Raw genomic sequence first — 19,636 nt, forward strand, 5'->3', positions numbered from 1 at the left:
GCCACCCAGGCGCCCCAACCCGTAGTCATTTTGGTCTGGAGCTCTCTCATTCATTCTTTCATTCATTTGTGTATTCAGCCATTCTAACATACTGGGCACTCCTTCTATTCCAGGTACTGTGTGAGGCCCTGGGAATCAGTATAATGAAAAGACAGACAGGGTTTGGGTTCTCCTAGAGCTTACAGTGTAGCAGGGAAGGCAAAAATGAAGCAGATAATTATAATGAAGTCTGATGAGTGTCATAAAGTGGAAATAAGGGATGTGATGAGAGGGTACATACTGCAAAGGAACCTAATATTGTTTAGAGTGTCAGGAAAGACCTCACATTACCTGAGGAGATGACGTTTAAGTGAGACCTGAGGATTGAGAAAAATTAGCTAAGTAAATGGGGTTAAGAAAGGTGCTTTTTATTTTTTATTTTTATTTTTTTTTTAATTTTTTTTTCAACGTTTATTTATTTTTGCGACAGAGAGAGACAGAGCATGAATGGGGGAGGGGCAGAGAGAGAGGGAGACACAGAATCGGAAACAGGCTCCAGGCTCTGAGCCATCAGCCCAGAGCCTGACGCAGGGCTCGAACTCCCGGACCGCGAGACCGTGACCTGGCTGAAGTCGGACGCTTAACGGACTGCGCCACCCAGGCGCCCCAAGAAAGGTGCTTTTTAGATGGCAGGCTGAGTATATGCAAAGACCTGGAAGCCAGGTGGTAGGAAATAAGGCCAGATTCATGTTGCTTCATTTATTAAGCAACCATTTACAGATGATGGGTTATATCATGTGCACTGTGCTGGGGGCTAGGGACATAAAAAACAATCAGATGGCCCCTTCCTGCCTGGAGAAATTCAGTCAGGAGCAGTGGCATCACTTCTTGGTAACCAGTATGCTAAGGTCACCTTAGATCTTGGACTCAGTCTCCTTGGTCCCATGTGACAGGACTTAGCACCTTTAGAGAAATGGTCTGCCCTTGAGCATTTGGCCCATCTGTCAAGCAGAGAGGATATGGACCTCAGTTGGACGCTTGCAGCATTTGCTCTCATCCCTGGTTTCACACTCACCAGATCCTTGATTGATGGGGTTCGTCTACAGACTCGAGGTTGATGGAGGCCCAGAGATTGATTTTTTACCCCAGCAGGAACATAGTAGAGGCTTTCTGGCTGAGATGAAGTTGCCTTGGTTTTCAGAGCTTTTTATCCCTGGTCTCATACTTGTTATTCGGATTGAGTGGTATCAGACCCATCCATTTTCTTGAATACATTTCTGTTGTTCTGACTTGTGGCACTGCTTATGGACAGAAGTCTTAGGGGCAGTTTTTCTTGACTGTGCACTACATGACTGCAGGGTGCACAACAGACTGTTGTGAATGGGGCTGCCCCTCCCTAATTATGCAACAATGCATCCCTGTGGCTCTGGTTGAAGGGAAGTTATTTAAACACTGACTGTGTGCCTCAGGCTAGGTGGTTTATATTCTTGACTTCACTTAAGAGTCTCAGTAATGCTCTGAGGTAAATACTACTATTATCCCTATTTACATATGAGACACTTGAAGGCCCAGGGAAGCTAGCTAGCTGTGGCTGGGGTTAGAGCTCTGGTTGGACCAAAGTCCCTGCTTCTCTGCACTCCCAGCCATTTCCCAGTGTGGTTACAGACTTTACGTCTTGCTTGTCATCTTGTTGCCATGGCTTCCTTGGCCTTGTCTACTTTGACTTATCTGTCTGTCCTCTCTGTGTCAGTACTCCATGGATTCTCAGCATCGCTGAGGCTCAGGAATGTGTCTTGTTTGGGAGATACCCTAGAGTATCTAAATTTCTTTTCCCATCTAAATTTTTGTGTGTGTGTGTTTAGCATGAGGCAACATTATATCTGTAGGTAAAGTCACTTTCGAAAAGTAAGTCAGCTCTGGATTTGTCGGGCTGTCTTTCTTGCTCCAGCTTCCCCAGCACTGTCAGTAGGAGGGAAGCTGGGGATGATGGCTCATGAGAGAGGAGTTTGAGTGAAAAAGGCATTGGACCTGGGTGTGGGTGGTAGGATGAGATCCTCTCATTTGTAAATGAGTAGTCCCCTTTCAAGGGGCTTTCTGCCTTTTAACGGAGGATCAGCCTCTACACCTGGGGATTCTGGAGCTACTGACCTTAGCATGGGAGGGCTTTTTTTTTTTTTTTTTTTTCCTTCTCTGAGCTGTCAGGGTGTAGGGGTGCACATGTGCTGTGGGAGAGGGAGGTGTGTGGGGCAGAGTCTGGGGAAAGGGGGCAGGAGGAGGGATGTGTATTCACCGCCTCACCTGCTTCTCTGCACTCTTTCTTCTCCCCTTCTCCCCGTCCCCTCATGCAGGCTTTGCGGTCTCAGTCTTGTTTGAGAAGTAGGGTCCTAAAGAACACGCGTCTCCTGCACTCATCTATCTTGTGTTCCAGATCCACCCGACTGCTTGGAGTTCTTGAAGCAGAGCAAGCTTTTTCATATCTCAGGTCTTCGTACATTCTGTTCCCTCTGTCAGGAATGTCCTCATCTTCTCTACCCCAGGTATACCCACTGAGCCTTCAAGACCCAGTTTAGATGTCACCTTTTCAGTGACACTGCCTTTCATCTCTTCTGTCTGTGGAGGTAGGCACACTCACTTTTGTGCTTCCACAGCGCTTGGTACAGACCTCTGTTGTGCTGTGATTATTCGCTTAACTGTCTGCCTCCCTCCCCATGTATTGAGCCTCTTGAGAATAAGGAACAGAGTCGGTTTCATCTCTTGTTAGCAGGCACAGGGCCTGGGGGACATCAGAGTGTCAATAATTGTTGCTGTGAACTGCACTAACGCCTGACCTAGAAGTAGATGGTTGTGTACAACTCTCTTTTGTGCCTCCATAAACTAAAAAAGGATTCTCTTCCATAATTCAGTGTATTGCACGTCTTCCACATTCCCTAGCCCTCCAAACATGCACTGCAGTGGCTGACTTCCAGAGACAACAGTGCCGTGCTCCACAGATATTCTCTTCGTCTGCTTTGCCTTACCTTGCTCTTCATCTCACAGTGCTCTTCGAAGCCCCTGGGCCTGACCCAGGGAATGAGTGGGGAGTAAATGCCAGAAATGAGCCACTCTTGGCATCCTGAATCCTTGATTTGCAGGTTTGGCCCTGTGGGGCAGTGCGAAGTGAGAAAATGGAAATGAACCCGTTCCCTGTCATAGCAGCCCAAAGGGCTCTCCTCCAGATTGTGAGTACTATCACCAGCTGCAGCAATGAGGCACTCCCCTTATTGCATTCTGGATCTAAGACAATCAATTCTTCTTCTAAGTTGGCTCACTTGGCTCACCCTGAGCTTTCTCACAGGGCTGAGAGCCTGAAACACGTCCTATCACAATTGTTTTTCCACCATCATCAGGCCACAGACTGGGAGATTGTTTATTCTTCTCCCTTCATTTTATAGAGGAGGAAACCAGGGTCCACAGGGGGCATGGGACCAGCGCAAGGTCATATGACTGGTGGCGGCCGAGGCTAGACACTGGTCTTCCCACTCCTGGCAGAGTGCTACTCCCTTTGCTATACCTCGCTGCCTCTGATATCAGTTTTATTTTTCGGTTTGTAATTCCTGTACACTGTGAACTTGGTGAGGGTGAGGCAGCTGGGAAACTAGGTATCTTTTTCTTCGGTTACTCCCTCACTCCTATACTGGCTGGACACAGGAGACATTCAGGAAAGACTTGGTGAAGGACTGAATAAAAACCCAAGTTGGTCCAGGAAGACCTCATGAGCTAAGGTAGAAGAAGGCTAAAGTAAGCACATCCCTCCCAGTTTCACTGGAATATCTTTGGTTTTGATGATGATTCCTGTGGTTTGGCTTTCCCAGTGTTAAACACAACCTTGGCTGGAGCATGGAGGAGGTGTGGTTTGTAACACTGGTGTTTTATCCTTATGAAAGTCAGATCTGTAATGAAACTTCTGGGAAAATACCACATCTGGGCTAGCCAAGGATGCCTTTGGGTTTTCAGACCCCTCCCTTGCTCCCCAGCAGCAATCAGAGGACACAGATTGTGTGCAGCATCGCAAATTCCATTACAAATAGATAACATTTGTCCAGTGCTTACTATGATTTCTGGAACTATTTTAGGTATTTTATAATTCTCTTAATCCTTACAATCCTCCATGAGTAGTTACTGCAATTTTTTTAACTTTTCAAATTGACTTTATTGAGATATAACTTACAGAGAGTAAAATGCACTTGTTTTAAGTGTTCAGTTTTAGTGTTGACAAATATATATGACCTGTATGATCTCTCCCCGGCAATCAAGGTATAGAACATTTCCACCAATAAGCACTATTAATTATCCTCGTCTGTATGGCAGAAAAGTGAGGTATAGGAGGAGTTAAGTGACATTGAAGGGATGTCCAGGGTCTCATAGCTTGTAAATGATAGGACCAGGATTTGAACTCCAGAGCCCATATTCTTAACTACTGTATTGCTTTCCATCTCTTCTTTTGTGGTCTCGCCATTGCCTTTCTTGCCCTGGTAGATAAGACATTAAGGAGTAAGATGACTTAGGCTAAAAGTCTAAGCACTAAAGGGGTCTTGGGCAGGAAGCCCAGAAGTAGGCAGTGGGGAGGATTGAAACAGTGATCTCGGTACTAGAATCCCAGGACCCAAGCAAGCAGAACTACCTGCTTTTTGTCCAACCTTTGCCTCTCCACTCCTGGACCAGGGAGCCTCCTAACAAGGTATAAGATAGTACCTGAAAAAGGGACAGGCTTCTCTGCTTACACAACTGAGATACTGAAATAGAAGAAAAGTCTCATTTGCTCTGAGAGTGCCATCTGTGGTATACTGTATCCAGTTCTGGGCTAGGCACTCTAAGGGCCAAATGGACAGGCCACTCTAAGGCAGGCAAGGTGGAGAGAGGTCCTGAAATCTAGTCCTTTGAAGAGGGGCTAGAGGAACCAGGTTTGGAAGCCCTTAAGAGAAAATGTAGTCATTGCCTTCATATCCTTGAAAGGCTGTTCTTTGGACGAGAGCATCAACTTGTTTTTCTCTGTGGCTTCAGAAGGCATAATTAGAGAGTCCTGTGGGCGGGACAGTATAGCATATTTTGGAAAAATTGAGGTACAGTAGATATGACATACCTCATCAGCTTGTCATCAGCTTGGAGTACGAATAAGGTCAGGTCTCTTTTTAATAGTAAGATTGATCTCTTGAACGAAGATGAAATTATCTGCAAGTTTAGTATGTTTCTCCTGGGGCCTTTCCTCTTCCCTCTTTCTCTTTATGAAGTATTATTGAAGAACTTCATAGGCTTATTTAGTACAAAGGAGTCAGGCTTAGTTCAAAACAGAGAACTAGAGGATCTTATTGGTGTGTTAGTGGGCCCTGTTTTCAACTTCTATCATTGGCACACAGTGTGGCTTTTATGAACGCATTTCTCACAGTGTGCTCTTTCCTTATTTACTGTAGCCATAAGGACTTGGTTCTATACAAGGCTCAGTGGTTCTCTGACGGAAGATGACAGCACCGCTTCAGTGTCACACTTGGCCTAGACCTACGTCTATGCTTAAGCTCTCAAAGTGAATGCTCTTCAGTTCATATATGTATAAGCTCATCCATTGGAGGAGGGAACCCCTATAGTCGTCATTTGGCAGGTCTAGAAGTGTTTCTAGATTTAGCCACATTTCATTTCCAGAACCAGCCTTCTTCTACAATTATTTTGGTTACTGTATTAAGCTTGAAACACCCATTGAGACGTTTTGTTTCCTTGGTGTGAGTGAGCACTTACCGTAGGCTCTTAACATCCCTTTCTACCTTTAACTTGACTTAGGATCTCAGTCTGTCGGGGAAATTCTAACAGCATTGACTCTACAAGAAAGGGATGAAGCCTTCAGTCTTTGGTCCTGAAAGGGCTTTGATCCTGTACATATTTGTGTTTATTCACTTGTGTTCTGTTCCCCTCGCATACTAAGGGGTGTTGGGAACAGTTTTGCCAAGTCACAAAAGATCACACTGTTTTCTTTTCCCCATGGGTATTGTGTGCTCTTTTGTTTTATATTTATATGGTTAAAAGGGGATTTCCCTCAAGAACAAGGGTCTGCTCCAAGGTGACTTGATGTTTCTAAGGCAGAGGGGGCTGACAACTTTAAAATGGCAGTTTCCATAACTGAAGTAGTTTGAATTGTTGTTTAATCTGGTCTCCTGCTATACAAGGAAGATTTTTCAAACTACTAGAACTCCCTACCATTGGAGTGGGCCACCCAGAGATATGAGTGCTTTGACATTACAGCTGTTAAACAGACTACCTGCTTAGGGCCATTGTGAGGAAATGCTGAATTTCTTTAAAAAAAAAATTTTTTTTTTAATGTTTGTTTATTTGAGAGACAGAGAGACAGAGCCTGAGCGAGGGAGGGGCAGAGAGACAGGAAGACACAGAATCCAAAGCAGGCTCCAGGTTCCAAGCTGTCAGCACAGAGCCTGACGTGGGGCTCGAACCCACAAACCATGAGATCGTGACCTGAGCTAAGTCGAACACTTAACCGACTGAGCCACCCAGGCACCCCAGAAATGCTAAATTTCTTAATAAGACCACCATCCAGAATGAGTAAGGTTAGCATCAGAAGATGTGAAAAGGGGCAATTGGACCATGTAGGCTGAACCTGGATTGTGAAACTCTTTCCTCCATGGAGCGACCCTTACTAATTATCTCCACTATATCATACTAGCTTCAGCAGGGTAATGCTCTCCTTTTATGTTTGTGTCCAAGTTGGGCACAGGAACTTTTCTTTAGTACTATATAACTGTGCCCTGCATAGAATGTTTGGACAAGACTCAGGGACAGCAATAGGAAAATAAACATAGTCATTGAAACTAGTTAATCTGGCTTATAAAATGTTGCTTGATGTCTGGGACACCCAGAGGATATACACATAAGCAGTGCCGTCATGATTATTGGGTGATGGGCTGGAAACAAGATGAGTGATGAGTATGAGTGAATGAGTTGGCCTCTGAAGGGCCGTCTATCTCTGAGATTATATGATTCTTCTAGGCCTTCAATCTTGAAAATTCTAGAACTGACTTTGTGCTGTGATTCCTAGAAATCTTATAGACCCAACAGTGGGTCAGGAAAGTGGGTGACTATAATGCAGTTGAGGTTACCACTGATCTCATTTCCACATTTCTCCCAACCACTGCTCTCCCCTTAGGCCAGAGAAATACGGAATAAAAGACAGCCTCTTATGTTATATATGCCTGATCACAGTGAAAAAAGAAAATAGCCTTATTCTTTGTCCTTGATGTTGATCTGTCCTTTCTCATTAGACCCTCTCAACACCTTGTGATATGGGCAAGAAAGTGCTTACTAAGCTCTTTTTAGAGGTGAATAAACTGAGGTCCAGAGGAGTTAAGTAATTTACCTGTCCATATTATACACTGGATTGACTGGTATCCTAAGTGCTCTCAAGAACTAGTTGTTAAATAAATGAAGCCCAGATTTTGTCTGTCCTTGGCCAGTATTTTGCTACCACATAATTCTGAACCCCGTAGGGGCTTCCTGTGAGCATCTGCAGGATTGGCTGGTTTTTGCTGACCTTCCCTTTGGGATTCCCTCATTCTGTAGCTGAAGCTGTGTGCACTCTTTAGAGAGCATCAGCCCAATTGTGTTCCCTACAGAGTGGGATGGGAAAAAACATTCCACCCACTGTGATTCTTTTTTTGTTGCTTGTTTTCTGGGATCTTCATATCATTGCCGACAAGAGTGACTCATAGACTTCACTATATGATTTTCTTGGTTAAGAGGACTTTTTTCTTAGCTCTAGAAGAAATGAATTATAGTTATATGGTTGTATGGTTATGGTGCCGATATTCGGCGGCTTTACCCAAAACACTACAGATCTCTCTTCTAACTAAGAAGAAGTTAGAAGTTACTTTGGCTCGGTAACACTGTGCAGCCACTGCGTGCCCAGCCATGTGTTAGGTGTCTAGAGGAAGCTCTTGGGTTGAAGGGCTTAGAGTCCAGTTGGAAAGATAAGACACACACATAAATAGGAAAACAGTTTGACACAATTTTAAATAAAACGCAAAATCAAATGGTATACATGTAAACATTTAAATGTGGGGAGTAGGTCATAAGGGGCTTAGAAGGTATTGTGGAAAGAGTGTAGTTTAGAACTGTGGGCCACTGACAAGTTAACTCACTGCACTACTTTTTCTTTATCTGTGAAATGGGTATAGTAATAGCAGCCTCCCGGGGTTGTGAGAATTAAATGCGGTAACGTGTCTAAAGCACCAGCATAGTGACTGATGCTTGGTAGGCATGAAGCCAGTGGTGATTCCCGCCCTCCCACCCCCTTTTCTAGGAGCTTTCCTAGAGGAGCTAAACCCGACAGGTTGATTAGGATTATGAGGAGGGAAGGAAGGAGGATGGCAAGCCAAGAATGAGGGGCAGGTCCTGTGAGTATGTCAGTCTGGTGGGAATGGAGGGTACATGGGAGAAGCAGCGAGAAATAAAGCTAAAGAGACAGAAGTTTGGACTTAACTGAAAAGAGATGTTATAATGGGAGGTATATTTAAGCCCTGTACACATGTGTATGTATGTATATAAAGGTCCTCATCGCACTCTGCAGCATAGCATAGTAGCTAAGAGCTTGGACTCTAGAGCCAGGCTGCCTGTCTCTAGCTGCTACCACTTAGTTTACTTCTCTGGGCCTTCGTTTCTTGATTTGAAAAATGGAGTTGATGATAATGATGCCTTGTAGGGTTTTCATGAGGGTGAATGAGATAAATATGAAGTGCTTAGAGTAGTGCCTGACACATAGTGCTGCCTAAATGTTAGCTGCTATAATCATAATTATTTAAATGGTACAAAATTTTTATAAAAAGTGTGTGCCCTTACTGATGAACTCTAATAATAAACAAAAAAACTGATCCATTAGCTGAGGGATGTCAGTTGACTGGCGTTTACAGTTTGAAGGCCTCTGCTATAGGTTACAAGGTCATCAACATGGGGAGTGAGGTGAGGCCTGTGTGAAGTGGTGGTAAACAAGATCTGACAGGAAGGTGCAGGATGAATTGGGGGGTACGTTTGGCAGGGGGCTCTTGACATGGGGCATGTCCGTGTTGAATCATCTGGTATAGTACATTTGTTGCATGTGGAGGTGATTCCTGGTAGGTCTTAGGCAGCCTCGTCAAAGGACTTGAGTTCCATTGAGGGGTGTGTGCCACACTACCACGGTAAACAGTGCTGCCATAGAAAAAGCATTACTACATACTTTTTGAGTGGATACATGTTTTTCAAATAAAATAGAGTCATCATTGAGGAGGAGGCTGAAAGTTCCCCACGGGGTGGAAAGTACGAGGATTGGACTTAACAGTAGGGCAGGATTTGGTCATTGGGAGGAATGCATGGGGATGAGAATGGGTTTAGTGGATGATCAAGTTAGTAGCCAGACTTTTAAACCCAGTTTTTCTGTTCCAGCGAGTTCTGCAGAACGGTGTTCCTTAAATGGCCATATAATATCTAGACTGTACGTGGCAATCTCATCATGTGGCCTGCAAAAGTAGCCCCCTTTTCCTGGGAAGAGTGGTCTTTGTTTCCCCAGGTGGCACACTGCCAGCTTCTTTACTGATTTGCAAGTCCCACAAGGGCCAGGCTGAGCTGGTGTTCTATGGGGTTGGGGTTGGGGTTGGGGATGGGAAGCTACTCTCTTCCGTTTTGATAGTGCTTCAGGAAAGGCTCCCCTACCCTTCTTTCCAGTGCTGCTTGTGCTCTGTGCCTAGGCTGGGCCTAGCTGGGACATGGGTTTAGTGATGGGTGGGTAGGGTAGCAGGGACTGTTGGATTTTCGGCTTCCACTAAATGAACTCCAGTTTCTCATGATCTACTTGCTTTGCTCTCTATTTGTATAGCATTAAAGGATTTTTGTCTTCATCTTGGCCAGCTCAAAGTTAAACCATGAGAGGTTTTCATTTTAACTGAGCTATTTCTCATTTTAGCTGGCTTTAGGTTTTAAGTCTTAAGACCATTAATGGTGGTATCCCCCAGCAGAGCTCTTTGTGAGATAAGGTGGCTCTGGCTGCTGGGAGCCAGTTTGCAAGGCAAGAAGCAAGTGTGTGAGCGCCAGATAGAGGAGTCTCTTGTAGAGTCTCTAGCTTATGCTCAGTACTTTGGGTCTGTTTGAGTGCAGAGCGGATCTAGGTGCACTATAGAGTTTTATGGATTTTACCTGGAGCAGATGCCCCAGGGGTATAATAAATATGATTTTTGAGGCAACTAGGGCTATAGCATATTTCTTTTATCCTAAGGCAGCTCTCGTGCTAGGAACCTGGGACTCTTTAGTCTGCCTTTAGAGACCTCTCCAACCCTGTCTCTGTGGGCTCAGCATTCTAGCATCCAGATGTTCCATATTCCCTAAGACTAAGCCAATGGCATTTTCTCTGGGAAGCCTTTCCCTGACCCTTAAGAGAGAAGTAGTCATCTTGCTTCCAGGGAAGTTGGTATATCCCTTGACTGTAGCTCTTTCCTTGTATCCTGATTACCTGTCTTCTCTACTAGAAGGTAAGCTTCCCTTCCTGCCCCCCCCCCCAACCCATAAAGCTATTGTGCTGTAATAAACAAAGATTATTTACTGCCAAACATAGCTGTTACCAAAAGATCCACAGGCCAATTCAGGTTTCTAAAAAACCCAAAACTTCCTGAATAGAGGAGAGAACAAACACAGTTTTCCTTCTTTCCCCTTTCCACGTGTCTCCCACAGTCACATGACTAAGACTTGAAGAAAATGAATTGTCACATATATATATGCAAGGTTCCACATAAGTGATAGAAACAAATGAATTAGTGTAAAAAAAAAAAGGCTTCATCTACAATCAGAAGTGCAAATTAAAATGTAAGCTTTTTTTTTTTTAATTTTTTTTTTCAACGTTTATTTATTTTTGGGACAGAGAGAGACAGAGCATGAACGGGGGAGGGGCAGAGAGAGAGGGAGACACAGAATCGGAAACAGGCTCTAGGCTCCGAGCCTGACGCGGGGCTCGAACTCCCGGACCGCGAGATCGTGACCTGGCTGAAGTCGGACCCTTAACCGACTGCGCCACCCAGGTGCCCCAAAATGTAAGCTTTTTGAAGGCAGAGTTGTTTTTTGTTTTTAAAGTGTGTGGCTCTAGTACCTAACATAAATTGTATACAGAATAAACATCAGTAGCCAAGAATGATGAATGAATGAGTTAATGTGGGCATTTAGTACTTTTCCTTCTTATCAGGAGTTTAAGACCCCAGCTGGGTTGATTTGGTGGGTGGACCTCAGGCTGGTTCAAATGAGCTGTCTTGTGTGCAGACTTAAGAGCGTGTGAAATGTGCTCCTGCTGGGGTGTTTCCCCCTGGCCTTTCCTTTTTGAGCACTCCTCTCTTCTCTGATTGCCATTTAAAGATCTGCGTGCTGAGGACGAGCTGCTGGAGGGAATGTTTCCCTGAGGACATGGGGTCTAATGGCAGCCAAGGCTTTGTGGTTGATTAACTCCCTGATTGAATCACTGATTTTGAGGCACTCAGGGAGGGAGCATGGGTATGTGTAGACCAAATTAAGAACTCTGCAAGTATGATGAGGGTGGACGGGGGGAGTGGGGACTGGGTGGCGGTGGGATGAAAACAGGATGGCCAGAGAGTTTTAAACTCTTCCTCAGTCCCACGTTTTAGATTTCCCTTTTTGTGGTGGAGTCAGAGCAGTCTAGTAGAAAGAACAGAAGCCAAGGGGCTTGACTTTTTTCTGCCACCAACTCACCGATGTGTTGGTCTCATTTCCTTCATTTGTCGAGTGGGGTGAGGAAACTCTGCCCTGCCTGACTGCCTTGACTGTAGTGAGGTCTGGTGAAGTGTTGGATGAGAAAGCTCTGACCAGAGTGGGAGAAGAGTACAGTGACACTGGTCACTGGCCCATCTTTTCTCACCAGAGTCCTCCTGTCTCTGGAGGAATCAGCCATGGTAGCCCGGTCCTTAATGCTCAGGTTCCTCTGAACTTTCTGTTCTTTCCAGCCTCTAGGTCATCACTCTTTATTCAATAATGTGGGTGACCCAGAAAGCATTCACAGTTCCCCGACTGGAATTCCTGTAGACCAGGGGCCATGTTATTTCTCCGTGTATTCCTCCGTGTCTCCTTGGGACAGGTTTGGAAGAGCAGGCACTTGCTAAACAATTTCTTGAAAGAGAGTTTAAGTTTGAATACTGGATCTGCCATATACAGTACTAACTTTATGACGGTGACCAAGAGACTTGGCTTCCCTAAACCCTAGTTTCCTTTATCTGTTAAATGGGAATCATAATCCTTGTCTTTCAGGGTGAGAATTGAATATATACGAAATTCCAGGTGTTGTGTAAATGTAATTCCCCTCCATATCTGCCAGCTGTGGTACGTGGGGCCCAGTAATCTGCTAACTACTATACTATAGTACCTCCATAGTGACCTGCTGAGCCCAGAGTTGCTCCTGAGGTGATGTTTTCTGGATATTTAGGTCTCAGACAGAAGAAGAAAGCAGAACCTTGGGGTTTCCCTTAGCATTTCCGCCCTTTTCTATCTGCCTGCCCTGCTTGCTTGTTCTTCCTTGGATTCTGTTCCTAGAATAGCCAGAATATTTTTCTGCCTCTTCATTTTCCGAAGCGTCTTCACCAGCCAGAGCACTTTTGTTTTGGCTCTTCCAGGCTTGCTCTGTTTGGTCTTTGTTATTCTTCATTAGCTGTTACTATTCCCGCTTATTTTCAGTTTCCCGACTTGTTGTGCTTTGTCCACGGCTAACACAGCATCTGAGGAAAGTCACTTGGTCAGGCTCCCTCTAGCCACACAGGTCTGTGAGGTGGAAGAGCTGAGTTCCTGTGCTGGCTGTGCTATCTCTAGCTGTGTGACCTTGGCCGAAGATCTTGCCCTCTCTGGGTCTCACACCTCTCATCATTAACATGAAGGATTTGAACCAAATAAGTGGTTTGTAAGGGTCCTTAAATTCTGAGTGTGAGTTTGGACAAGGCATTTTTCTTTTTGGGGGGTTCTTAGCTTCCTCATCTGGAAAACCAAGTAGGCTGGACTAAATAATTTATACTCACTTCTAGGCCTAAATATTTTCTCCTCGTTCTTTTTTTAGTTTCTTCTTTTTCTGCCTTGTATTGCTTTCTGGAGCATTTCTGTGACAGTTAACAGCTGTGGACAGGAAACCCTTGAACACTTCTAACTTGGCAAAGGTTGCTGCTCCCTCTGAACCTCATCCCAGCCCATTTCCTGTGTTTACAGCGTTTGGGTTTTTTGCTTAGTGACAGGCCTGACAGGTCATACTCCAGTTCTCCTCCATGGCTTTGTGTGGGGTAGACCAAAATGAGCACCGATTTGGGAGTTTGGGGGACAAGGTTTCAGTCTCCACTCAGTTGTATGACCTTATGTAAGATACCTGCCTTCTCAGAGTTCATTGTCCTCATCCGTAAAGCCAGAGAGTTTAACTAGCTCTGATACTATAGGATGTTAATATTTGCCTCCCTTTTATTCTCCCCGCAGGGACCTCTGTTTATCCTGTTTCTTCCACATACTCCAGTGTGGAAGGGACCCAGGGTAGCTGCCTTTGCATTTCCTGTGTGGGACAAAATAATAGGAAGAAAGGAAGTCAAATAGCTATCTCAGGCCCAGATTGGCAGCAGAGAAAAGTTGAGGTATGGAGCTGGTGTGATCAAATTGCCCAACATATCAGCTATATAGTTGGTAACCAGGTGGACACCAGTCTGCATTTATTCTTATCAACACTCTGGAGAGAGACAGTATCCCAGTTCCAGCCTTACTTTTACCATTTATGTGACTTGAGCAAGTCATTTAGCAGATCTGGGCCTCAGTTTCCTCATTTTATATTAGGGATAATACAAGTACTGACTTTAGGGTGCCTGGATGGCTCAGTCAGTTGAGTGTCTGACTCTTTTTATTCTTTTGTTTTTTTTATTTTTGAGAGAGAGTGGCAGAGTGTAAGCGGGGGAGGGGCAGAGAGAGGGAGACACAGAATCCGAAGCAGGCTCCAAGCTCTGAGCTGTCAGCACAGAGCCCAACACGGGGCTCGAACCCACGGACCGTGAGATCATGACCTGAGCCGAAGTCGGACCTTTAACCTGCTGAGTCCCCCAGGCACCCCTGAGTGTCTGACTCTTGATTTTAGCTCAGGCCATGATCCCAGGGTTGTGGGATTGAGCCCTGAGTCGGGCTGAGTCCTGAGCATGGGGCCTGCTTGAGATTCTCTCTCTTTCTCTGCCCCTCCCCCACTCATGTGCATGCATGCGCGTGCACACACACACACAGGCGCGTGCGCACACACTCTTTCTCTCTAAAATAAAAAATAAAAGGACTGACTTTACAAAGTTGTAAGAGAGTACAACTTTTTATGTACAAGTCCCAACATAGTTCCAGACATATTTGTCCCTCCTTTCTCCCTGAGACAATAACAATGTACTTAATTTTGTTCTTGTGTAGATAACAGGAGGACACTCAGGTCCCACCGCAGAGTCCCTAACATGCCAGCTGGGGACAGAGTCCAGTTGTGGTTGGAAGAAACCTTGTGAGTTTGTGCTTGAACCAGACTGAGCTCAGTGCTGTGACCTCAGAGGGGAGACTCACAGGGCCTAAAGTGGTTAAAGAAGGCAGGTGGGCATAGGACTTTTCCTGGACCTTGAAGGGCCACCAAGTCTTGCCCATGAGGAGCTGGAGGGAGAGTGGCTCCAGGTGCCCGTTCACCCGTGCTCAAGCTGGTGCTTGAGCACCAGTATTGAGCACAAGTATTCATGTGTATTGGCATTTACGTCTTCCCTTCCCTCCCTCTTCATCGGGGAAGTTACTGTTCAAAGGACTTCTCCTTTTTCCTCTTACATTTTTGAGAGAAAGAAAATTTGAAGGCACAAGGATGGCATAGCATTTATTCAGAGCAAACTAGTTTTACTTTAATCAATGGGCTAGGTAGTTTGCTTGCATAATCTTACATACTTAGAAAATTACAGTATTATGCCACGTTTTACAGCTGAAGTAACAGTGCCTCCAAAAGGTTAAGCAGTTTTTTCAGCTCAAAATTAACAAGTTATAATGACGAATCAAAAGAGCTCTGCACAATAATTCAGTACGACTTCAGCCAGTTTATTCACCCAAGTTCTTAGTAATCTGTAATAGTCGTCTTGTGCTTATCTTTTTGAGATGGCTATCTTATTCCTGGCTCCTACTATACTTAGCTCTTGTTCTTAGCAATAATTCTCTATTCTGTAGATCTCTAGTTCTACCGTTGACTTAGATTCCACCTCATTATGCCAACATTAGCTCCCTCAATTCTTTTTCCAGATATTTACCAAGCACCTAACTATAGGCCAGACCAGAGATGGATACAAATACCAGTTCCTGCTTGGATCTTTCAGTGTGATGGTTAGACAAACGATTACAGTAAAAACAACTTGGTAGTAATTGAATACTTACTGTGTGCCATGCTTTATTTGAAGTACTTTATATATTTTCATTTCATTCTTAAAACTCTATCAGGTAGATACCGTTTTCTTCTTATTTTATAGATAATGAAATGCAGGCATACAGAGGTTAATTGGTCTAAGTTGTGATAGAGAGAAGCACAGGGACCATGTGGGCACAGAAGAGGGGCTCCTAATCTAACCCAAAGAGTCAGTGTAGAGAATACTTCCTAGAGGAATTAGAAAAAGCCTGAGTAGAATCTTGAAACTTGAGTAGGAATTAGTCAGGTGTAAAATGGGGCAAGGATATTGTAGGCAGAGGGAACATTGTGTACAAAGCCACAAAGTGAGTCTTGCGTATTTATGGAACTCCGAGTAGTTTAGTGTGGTGGCAGGGTAAGGTGTGTGTCAGTGACTGGTATGGGATAAGGCTAGAGAACCTGGTAGGGACCACCTCCTGAAAAGCCTGTATCCTTTGCTACATTATATTTGTTATACCTGCTAGTGGTTCCCAACTTGAGGATTTAGAACTCTGAAAGGGGCCCTTGAAGGGTGTCTCGTGAATCCATATTATTTTCTTAGTTGTTTTTCAATCTGTGGATACTAAAAGTATAACTATTATTAATGGAGCTTTTGGAATTCCTCATTGAGAAAAAGTTAGGAATCACTGTTGTAAGAGTTGGGGAGCTTTGCAAAAGATTTTTTTCTTTAAATTAGAATATTTATTGAGACAATTCTAGACTTACATGTAATTTTTAAAAAATGCAGCGTGGCGCTCGGGTCTCAGTCTATTAAGTGTCTGACTTGATCTCAGCCCAGGTCTTGATCTCAGGGTCATGAGATCTCAGGCTCCAGCATGGAGCCTACTTAGAACAATAATAATAATACAGCGAGATCATTGGGAAACTTTGCAGTTTTCCCCACAGGAACATTTTGACAAACTGCAGTATAATATTATAACCAGAATATTGACATTAATAAAACCTACCAATCTTGTTTAGATTTCCCCAGTTTACTTGTACTCGTGTGTGTAAGTTCTGTTCCAACACTGTAAGTATCCTTTATTTGCCCTTTTATAACCACACCTTTCTCTCCCACCCCCTTCCCTGTTCCTAACCCCACTGTTCTCCATTTCTAAAATTTTATGACCTTTCAAAAATGTTGTATAAATGGAATCAGAGTTTGTAACCTTTTGGAATTGGCTTCTCTCTTCAGCCATAATTCCCTGGAAAATCATCCAAGTGATTGTATGTATCATGACTTTGTTCCTTTTTATTGCTAAATAGTGTTCCATTGTGTATAATGTATATAACCATTCCCTGAAAGATGTATGGACTGATCCCAGTTTTGGGTTATTAAACATAAAGCTTCTATGAACATTTGTATACAGATTTTTTTTTTAAGTTTATGTATTTATTTTGAGAAAGAGGGCATGTGGCCAGGGGAGGGGCAGAGAGAGGGAGAGAGAGAATCCCAAGCAGCCTCTGTGCTGTCAGTGCAGAGCTTGATGTGGGGCTCAAACTCACAAACTGTGAGATCATGACCTGAGTTGAAACCAAGAGTCGGATGCTTAACCAACTGAGCCACCTAGGCACCCCTATAAACAGGTTTTTATGTGAACCTGTGAAGGATTTTATTCAGGAGCATGGAGAGTGGTCTAGTCAGATTGGAGTTTTAGAAAAATTGTACTGACTGCTTTAGTAGAAGATGGGTTTGAGAGAAACGAGCAGAGATAGGAAGACCAGTGAGGAAACTGTAGTAACCCAGGCAAAGTACATGGAGATCTGAGCTCAGATCTCTGTGAGCTGGAGCATAGAGGCCTTTCCTCAGAAATCATACTAGGCTCGTTCCCATGTGGGAGCAGGACCAGGGAGCCTGGGCTGTCAGGAGGCTCAGGCACATTCCATTCTGGATAGTTAGCCACCCTTCTGGGGAGATGTTGTCTGGATCCATAGCTGAGAACTGCATCAGGTGAGGAAGGGCTGCAAACCGAGCCCTTGGAATGAGCATCCTGACTGCAGCGTTTTTCAGTAGATGTTCTTGGTTATCTAATCTCAAGAAAAGAAGAAAGGGGGTCAGTTATCTTCTTTGTATTGTTTGAATGGAGGCTTATTTGGGGCAGAAAGATGGTGAGAAGCTCTTGCCTGGTTCTGGTGTCTGGGAGCCCAGGCATGTGTTCTCTGGTAGGCCATCCAGCAGTGGGCCTGGGTGACCTGAGGGTGAACTCCTGCTGCAATGGTCCCTGGAATCAACATTGTTTTTACCCCGTGTGTGTGCCTGGCTCCCCAGTGTTTATATCTTCCAGGCATTTATCACTGTGCTCTTGGGGTCACTGTGATCAGGACTGATTGTTGAGAGCCAGCTCCACTCCTGAACCAAAGGGTATAATCCTAGAGGGTCCACTAATGGGTTGGACACCTCCCCTGGGCACTGTGCAATGTCCTTATCTGGACAAGTCCTTGGATGCCCACTCAAACACTTTTAGAAAACTTTTCCCAGCAGAAATCTGTTTTGAGTTGTTTGTAATTATTTTTTTGGCCATCTCAGACCCTGACAAGTGCTGGCCAGGATGCAGGAATGTTTGGGTCGGGTGCCAGGTCAGAGAATTTGGGGCAACTTTTGAACAAGCGTGTGTTGATTTAATTTCTCTGGGGTTGTCATGCTTCTTGGCACAGATACCTTTAGAATGTAAAGACCTGTGGTATGTGGGACCCCAAAGCTGAGAAAGCAAATCTTCAAAATCTGTAAGCAGCTCTCAGTTGTCCCTAGACCGGGTCTTGTGTTGTCCAGTGCCATGCCTGACACAGGGGAACACCAGAAAATTCAGACTCGTGTATAGTTGGGAAGATGAGACTCAGATAAAGCAGAGAATAGAGGACCAACAAGCAAATGACTAACATTTACAGGGCTTCACTGTTTTTCAAAGGACTTTATGGATTTTTCTGATAAGAGAATTAATCCTTAGGAATAGTCAGAGTATAGGACAGTTGAAATTTAAGTACCTGCACCTACCACTTCTGTGATTCAGTATATATTTTAATAATTGAGAAGAAGGGGTGGGGGGACCCTGGAGAGCAGAGAAGTGTATCTTACCTCTTTTTGTATCCCTAGTGCCTTTGGCTAGTTCAGCCAGCTAGTTCAAGGTCAGCAAATAGGTGATTGAAAATCAGAAATGAGTGTTGAAATGGTAGCATGTGAACACTGAACAGGGGGCCAGAAAATTTTAATTTAGTTAAAAAGGTGATAGAAATAAAAGGGCAGGCAGATAGGCTGTTAAGCAGATGGACAAGTGTCCAGAGCCCTGTAGATGTGGGAGGAGGCATGGGCAGTCAGAACAGCTAGAAGTCCCCTGCATCAGAAGCCTGCGTTATTGAGGTCATGGCCTGCTTGGTGGGGACTAACTTTAGGAATTAGCCACCTTCTTCTGGAGGGAAGCTTTTTGTGAAATCAGTATTTGAAGAAAAAAATACTGAGAGGAGGAAGAAGGTAGAAATGGGGTGGCTGAGTGGAGAGAGGAGAGAGGGCTGAAGATTTCATTTCTTCTAGCAGGTGATTATGTTTCATATGCTTAAATAGAAGCATATTCTTTTGCTCTTTTTGTTCCTCCCTGCAGAGCGTGCTAGGGACTCAGTACTCTGTCTCTAATGTCTTTTTAACTTCATTTCTAAGTCTTGATAAGGAAGGTGTCTCTGGCTAGTGCTGGACCTGAAGAAGTTAAGGCAAAACCAGGAAATTCTGTTTTACCCTGCTTGGGGAACGGCATAAGACCAGTTATGACTTCTGTGTTGGCCCTTAATAGGCAAGCAGAACCTAATTAAACTTGCCCCTATTCGTGAGTCTTGGAGGGTAAGGGTTAGAAGTTTTAGGGAGCCCTCTTGAACACTCATCTGGATCTCCCAACCATATAGCCTTGCCATAGGAAGTTAGTGAGACTTCTAATCTGGTTCTGCCACTAGTTTGCTGGCCAACCTAGTGCAAAACAACCCCCTTTCATAGTCTCAGTTTCCTTCTCTAGTTGTAAGGTAGGCAGTGATCCTTGATGCCCCCAAAGCCCTTCCAACTTTGCCACTTAGAGTTTGAGTACAATGGGGATCTCAGCCTCCACTATTCCCATTCTGCGCCAGGAATTTTGTAAGATTGGTGAAAAGTACATTTTGACTTTGGGTTCTTTTACAAATCAATCTGTGTGAGATGCTGTGCCCCTTCCTCTTGGGCTTGCTTTGTTA

At 44.4% G+C, this 19,636-nt stretch overlaps 1 protein-coding gene across 5 annotated transcripts in view; it reads left to right on the top strand.

The window, feature by feature from the left end:
• Positions 1-19,636, top strand: part of STIM1 (stromal interaction molecule 1) — a 185,567-nt gene that overhangs the window by 71,001 nt on the left and 94,930 nt on the right. Inside the window, exon 1 of one of the 5 annotated variants that reach the window (XM_045038804.1) lies at positions 14,506-14,524. The exons of the other annotated variants lie outside the window; for them this stretch is intronic. The gene's annotated coding sequence lies outside the window, so the exon portion shown is untranslated. Of the gene's footprint in view, positions 1-14,505; positions 14,525-19,636 lie in introns of those variants that run through there. 5 annotated transcript variants of the gene reach the window in all.

Source organism: Felis catus, chromosome D1, assembly GCF_018350175.1.
Source record: "Felis catus isolate Fca126 chromosome D1, F.catus_Fca126_mat1.0, whole genome shotgun sequence".
Classification (NCBI taxonomy): Eukaryota; Metazoa; Chordata; class Mammalia; order Carnivora; family Felidae; genus Felis; species Felis catus.